Genomic DNA, 7,528 nt, shown 5'->3' on the forward strand with positions numbered 1-7,528 from the left:
AGTGGGGGCTAGGAAGTATTTGTATTACTGTGGCTTTTATGTATATAAAGCTATACTGTACCTTGCCCAGTAATAAAACAAGACAACAAAGTTTTCCGTACTCTGGTCTCTCTAATTAGTGATTTCATATTCAAATTGGCCCTTTTCAACAGTTTTCAAAAATAAGGCAATGCCACTGTAATTTCTACATTTAAAATCTTGCTGAGCAGCCTCCTTCTGCCAGGTCTATTAAAAGGTACCAATTGACCTTTTTCCTGTGGGGCGGGGGGGGGAAGAGTTAAATCATTTTTGTTTTCCCAGCTTTCAGCTCTTGGTGATCCTGGAGTAAAGTGCTGACAAAAGGTATCTAGCCCTCCTGGCAGTAGTCAGGCACAGAAATGTAAGTCTCCCTTGGCAGATCAAAGAGTTCTGTTTAAGTGTAACTTAACATCGCTACTTTCAAGAAGTAGCAGCAAAAGGACCAGAAAATACCTGAAGCTTGATCTGCTGATTGGAGCAGAAGAGACAGTTATTTCCCTTGTCCTGTGCACAGCGTGGTATATTTGGGGGTAATACATGGCTGTCCCTCTACTGGACTCCTCCAGCCACCAGTTGCCTCAGTCCTGGTGGATGTTACTTACCAGTATTACCTGTCTTGCGACTCCTGAATGATGGAGTGACAACTAATTGAAACAATTAATTTAGTGCTAATGAGAGGTGGGTGAAGGTTAGAGCAACTCTTCCAGTTGCTTGGAGGCTCTTGCTTCAACCGAGCGTCTGCATTTCCCCATGGGGGCTACAAGCCTGGGGTTCAGTTATAGAAAATCAAAGACTCAGCTCTTCCRAGTCTCCTCAGAGCACTCAGCAGAAAGGCTCTTTTCACCCTCTTCTGCTGACGTAGTGCTGCCTCTGTATACTGTTGTGCTGGTGCTGCTGCTCTCAGCAAGAACTTCTCCTTCATGTGAGATCATAAAACATCTTTGGAGTAACTCATGGGCAATTCTGGAGATACTTAGACTTGTAAAAACAGGACACTTCTGTGAGAGAAAGCAGTATCCAGAGCTGCTGGGCATTTTAATGACTAAACTGGTACTTTGGGAGTCCTGTGCAAAATACTGCTAGATATCTGTGGGGATGCTCTCATATSTAGTGGCTTGCTCTTTCATTTGCAACTTTCTCTTCTGAGTTCCCTGTGACAACCTCTCTCCTACTGGGTTACCATGTATTAGAAACCAGTTTTCCTGCTTGTAGTTTCATAAGGTCTCTCATATACTTCCCAAGTTTTAAAACAGTACAATTCAAATGATTTCAGTCCCTTCTTCACCCTTTCCCATCCATGGACCAACCGTGGGAATGTAGGCCTGACTCACCATTTCCTAGCGTGCATTAGGTAAGGGCCTACCCACTACTTTGCCATGGCTCACCCAGCTAAGTAAAGTAGGTGACAACAGTTAATCCAACCCTGGCCTTTGTGTGTATAAAGCACTCCCAAATGCGTATGGCCCTTACTAGGACCAGAGAAAGGAAAAAGATACTTGGGAACATTAAAAAGATTCAGAGAAGACAAAAGTAGAAGAAAAAAGGCTCTGTTTTTTAGATGCTGCTGTGTCATGTTATTTCCTTATGTGAGACCTCACACAGTATATCACCATTAGGATGATTCCAACTTTGGTAAAAATAAGATTCTCTCATGTTATTATAGATACTGTAGTTTAATGTCACCAAATTATAAACTTACCTAACCTTTTTCTAGATGAGACTTAAGATTTGAAAACCAATTAAATTGCCTCTCACTGGCACAGAGGAAAACACAAAAAAGGAGCAAAGTCTTATTTGTAGTTGGTTACAGTACAGGGACACTGCTCAGAGAAGGAGGAAGGATGTAGGAGAGGCCAGTGACCTGGGAGAGGGCTAGGGAGCAGACCGGTATTCCTTGTCTGGGTACCCGAGCAGCAAACAGCTTGGTCGGGTCCCCTTGAGGAGGACMTACCTTTGAGCATCCAGAGAGCAGGGCCAGCACAGGCACTTTAAGAATGTCAAAGAGCCAAAGGAGCCTGTTCGTCGCAAGGGCAGAGATGCCGCTATGGGGACCCACCTACGGCATCCTAGGGGGCCCGCGGTTCTGTCGCACACAGCCAGGAGAGGCAAGCTCGCAACAAGCGTGCGCCTTACAGAAAATGGCACACGCCGAACTTTTAGCAGCTCTTACAGGAGCTGCAGCTGGTTGCATGTAGCACACGTTACTCCACATGTGGCTCTTTCCTTGCCTCTCAAGAGACAGACTGAAATGTGAATTTTATCACTTACAGATGCTTTACAAGCAGAAGAAAAGTAAAAGCCAAAAGCAAATAATGCTTATCACAGCTACTGGCTTCTGCGCTGGTCGGAYGGTCTCTGCAGCGATACAGCCTGGCTGGCACGTGCAGAAAACAGCCCGGCTTTTTTCTTCTTTGTTATAACGTCTGCAAAGGCTGCACTCTATCAAGCGCTCCCATCTGCAGTAGAGGCTGAGCAGCGCTTCGAACATACTGCAGAGCCGATCTGTCAAGGAATACTGTCTGGTTTCGTAACAGCCTGTTTTTTCTGCTCCTGCTACCTGAAAGGACAGAAGAGTGAAGAAGGCAAAAGAACAAGGGTACGATGGATACAAGTGAGATGATGATTGACTTTGCACAGTTATGGCCTGAATCATTCAGCCCAAAAGAGAGAGAGGTGAGCACATGTGTACTTTGGAGCTGCTCCACGTAACCCTTCRTATAGTTCAATGCCAGAATAGCAGTACTGCCTATGGCCAGCAGATGCCCAAACCTAGTACCGTAGTCAGTCTAGGCCTGAAAGCCCTTGGTGGAACTTTAAACTAGTTTGTATCGCTTTCAGTTCTCCAGCCTAGGCCTAACAGCAGAGGAGAAAAGGAACGAGCAGGGTTTGGATGGGAGGTTTTTCCTGAGTCAGACTTCTGCCTTTGGTGCCGTCAGTTCTCATGACATACCACATACTCTAGTAGCATCAAATCCCAAGTTTTTGTTTTTGTTTTCCCATAATTCACAGACATATGGCATAAGACAGTGCAGTCCCAGCACAAGAGTAGGCAGATTAGTACCACTAACATGCAGCCTAGCTCAGCACTGCATGGTTTCCTGGCCACAGGAAGGGATTGAAAAATAGATTTGCAGACAGGCAATGGAAAAACCACACTTGCAGCAAAAGTAGCAACCCCTCAGCAGATGTGGGGATTTCCTACTTACAAGTTGCCTTGGCTTAAGGAAAAGCCTCTCTAGCTTAACTATGCAGTATTGACGTTACTAGCGAATCTCTGTACGGTTTCACAGTGGTGTTAGGACCAGGAGGCAGTGGGGAGGAAAGGGCGGCAGGAAGGAAGTGGGCACACTGGACGATGCTGTGGAAGCTCTACATGCTTTGTTTACAAACCCTGTGCACTTTTTGTTTGGCTTTTGGATGTGTTTTATTCTTTCCTAGCTCCCTTTTCATCTCATGTGTAGTGCCAGCCAAACCGATGAGTGTTTATGCTTTTGAATTCCTGAAGCACAGCCAGTACCTTGAACTCCAGAGAATGAGACTGAAATAACGTAAAAGGTCAGGCAAGTTCAAAGACAGAGAGGTGCTGTTTTCCTCGCTGGGGACACCAAACAATTCCCAGACCACACTGACTTCTCTGAGGACACAACAACAAAGTCTTCTCTCTTCTGTCCTGCTTATGCTGCTTGGTGCCTCCTTCTTCTCACTACTTTCATGGGACACATTTCCATGACTCTTCAGTTAAAAATCACCAAGGATCAGTTTGACCCAAGTCTGACAATTTAGGAGACACCTGATAGCTAATGGTCTTAAAAGCTTGTATCATCAAGAGAATTGGGAAAGGGGAAGTTTTTGTCCAAACAACTCAAGCTGTGGTAGCTCGGATAGCAAAAGTGAATGCCAGATCCCTGCCTTGTCCATGAGCGGATAGCAGGTATTGCAGCACTTCTAGCAGCACCCAAAAAAATCGGTAGGTGCTTCCCTCACAGAAAGAGAAATCTCAGGATGAATTTTATACAGATGAGGTTTCATTCACCCTGTAAAACCTTGCTGCTTAGGAAGTTTGTCCTGCAGAAACACGACTAATGCATGCCTGGGCTCCTGTGGTGGGTCCATGCAGGTCAGCTGTGCCGTGCAGGTGAGACGCTGCGCAGAGCAGCCACAGACGGCCTCTGACGTACCAGACTTGCCACACGTTCTGCACGAAGCCTTTGCTTGTATTTCTGGCTGAGGGTTTTTGCAGACCAGCGTTCATCAGCACACGCACACACCGATGTGGCATGCTTGAGGCCAGGCACGGTCCCCTCTCAGACTTGCACAGCAGTGCACCTGCCTCAAATGTCTTCCTCCACAGGTGAAGGGAGAGGCTAAAGAATGCTCCGAGCTACCACCAGCGCTGGAAGTCATTAGCTTACGGCCTCAGCYATCTGTTTTCCTACTCTGCCTCAAACTGAAGTCACGGACCTAGCAACACCATCAGTACAGACAATACTGAAATAATTTCACAGACTCGCATCCAGCCCTCTTGCAGCAGTTATGAACTGCCTGCAAACAGCTTCAGGGCAACCACGACCAGCTCGCTGATATTAAACTCTGCCTACACAAAGCGTACGTGACATTCAAAAGGGTTCAGGAAAACAAGCAAAAAAAGGAGCCTCTTTCCTTTTTGTCCGGACAAGACACCAGTGGCCGCAGACTCCAGGTCAGCAGAAAGTGTGCCGCGTGCCTGGTACGCTTTCCACGTCCACCGGCGCAGCAAGCGCCCGACCGCCAGGAGCTGCAGCCCCAGCATCACGCGAGGCTGCTGGCGCTCGCCGGCGGGAGATACTGTTACGGAGAGCCGGGTCAGCAGCCTCGTCCTCGGGTCGCTCCGACGGCCGCCGTGAGCTGGAACCGCTCCCGGTTTGGGTTTTTTTCAGCAAGGTGCCCGTTTCCTTCAGAAAATTGATCCCAAAACATATTTCAGACAGCTAGCTCACTTTTAGACTACACATTCATTCATTCTGTCTGCTTTGTGATGGTCTGTTTTTCTCCAAGATTTTAATCTTCCTCCAACACACAATCTCATTTTTAGAGAGGGAAAAGAGCAGGAGCGCCCAGCTCCCGATAGCTATGATGGGTACTGCTTTTTACTTTCCCTTTGACATTCAATCTCAGACACTCCACCACCTCTGGACCTGGCAGGGCAGGAGCCAGATGAAATTGTGTCTCTTGGTGCTGCACAGCACAGTCAGTTCTGGAAGTATTTGCATCTCTAAACCACATATATATTGCCCCTGTTCCTGGAAATGCATCTGATATAACTTGAGGACAGATCAATCCTGGACTGAAGATAATAAATAACAGTGGCCCGCTCTCACTCGGAATAAACATCCGCTATTTTCTCCAGAGGATTCTTGCCTCATTTCACTTCGTGAAGGATGTTAATAAACAAGCAGCAGTTCAATTCCTCGTTGCCCCCTTGTTTAACATGTGGTCCCACATTCGTTTATGTAGCCTGCTCTGAATGCAAGGGGGTTCCATATGGGGTTTCCCATACTGACTTTTCTCTGGCAAATCACTGTAGCAACCAAGCCCTTTGCAAACTTTAATTCACCTTCACAGCACTTTTGTGAAGAAGTATAATTTTGATTTTACAGATGGAGAAGTGTCAGATCAAGAGTGTAAGTTCAAAAGTGTGCATGGACTTCGCACAGTGTGAAACATTAAGGGATGACGTTTTTCAAAGCACTTGGAACCATATGTTATAGTAGGTATTCAGAAACACCCTGCGGGAAAAAGATACTGCGTGTTCACGTAATCAGGACTGTATTATGATGCAAATACACAAGAATCATTTTAAGTTTTCATGGATATCCTTATGTTTGCCATTGTCTAATTAGAATCCACGTTTTTGCAATTTCAGTAATTTGCTCTTAGTATTCTCAAAACTTCACTTCACTTTACGAAATATTTATTTGCCAATATAAAATTAACTTTGGCAAAGAAACATTTTTAAATAGTTGTATTTTGTTTTTGTTTTTGTCTTGTTTTTTTTTTACCTGTTCTTCAAATCAGTTGTCAGCCCTCAAGCTTCTTTAACTAATGGCTTGGGCTCATGTTGCTGGCAGTTCCAAACTGCTCACGTGTGTTTATTCCTGCAACATCTCAGACATAAGCTCTGTTTTAAATTTAAAATTTAAACAACATTACTTCTCTCATTTATTATTAATTATATCACTGCAAGGAAAAGCTGGGCTCCTCTAATCTGTCTGCGAATGTTCGACTAAACTAACAGTCACGGCTAACATTTAGCTATTTGATTCCAGATAGAAACAATCATACATAGCTAAGGACATTAAACTGCWCTGTAACTGAATTATATTAATTATACAATATATACTTCTGATCATATATGCCAATAGCAAGCTATCAAGGCCAGGAAAGCAAATCTCCTTCTGCAAAGTTCATGAGGATATTTTTCAAAAACACCTAAGTCACTTGGAGTTATAACAGCTCGTACAAGGAAYCACCCTGCCTTCTAGTCCCAAGTCAACACTGCATTTAAACTTGTATTTAAACTACTTGTATTTTACAGCATCATCATGTCTAAGTTTTCAACTTGTTGATATGAACTAAGCATCAAATAATTTAAAAAAATAGACAGCAATTACTTTTCCAGGTTAAACAAATTCAGTATATATCACAGTAAAATTGTGACTAAAAGTAGGCACAGTAACTTTCTCCGATCTCTAAGTATCAAAGAGAATGCTGAAAGACGGCAATCACCTGGGACAAACAGATATTATGAAGTTGAATTTCTGTTTCAGAAGCACTTGAAATCCATATATTGAAATTGTACCACTGTTTCTCTAAATCTATATCAAATTTTATCTTTGCAAAGAAATACTGTAATGCTATGGCTATAAATGAGATGAAATCAAAGAAAAATCTAGATTAAATGTCAAGAAAGGGATGCAGAGGTTTTCTAAGGAAGTATTGACTCGAACTCAGTGGAAGGAGGCAGGAGCARCAAGAGGAAACAAGACACAGAAGAACCTTCACACCAACACCAGCACCTGCAAGATGCATGGGGGGACYGAAAAAAAAGGGGCTTGGGGGGACATCATTAGTTTTCAAGATTCTGTATGATTCCATGTGTTCTAGCTAGGAAGTCTTGTAAGGCTGAAGATCTCTTCTGTTTCCCCTAATTGCAAAGGAAAACCATAGAGCTTTGTCACAGGTAATAAAGTAGCATTCAAGGGGGTGTCCAGCTGCATTTCATCTTACTTACTAGTCAGCAACACACTCCACCAATCAGCTAGTAGATAAATGCAATCACACAGTGAAAGCTTTGAGTGGTTTTTTTTAATCATAATAGAAAGCAACATTCAGTGAAGAAAGCCTGAAATTTGCTCACCAGCCATTCTAAAACAAAAACAAAAACAAAAAACAAAGAAACCCCCCAGACACAGCTGTTTACTGGCTCAGTGAAATACAGAAATGCAATCTGTGCGTTGCTCTGTAAGACTGA

This window comes from Rhea americana, unplaced genomic scaffold, assembly GCF_003343005.1.
Source record: "Rhea americana isolate MKP2758 unplaced genomic scaffold, rheAme1 scaffold_102, whole genome shotgun sequence".
Lineage (NCBI taxonomy): Eukaryota > Metazoa > Chordata > Aves > Rheiformes > Rheidae > Rhea > Rhea americana.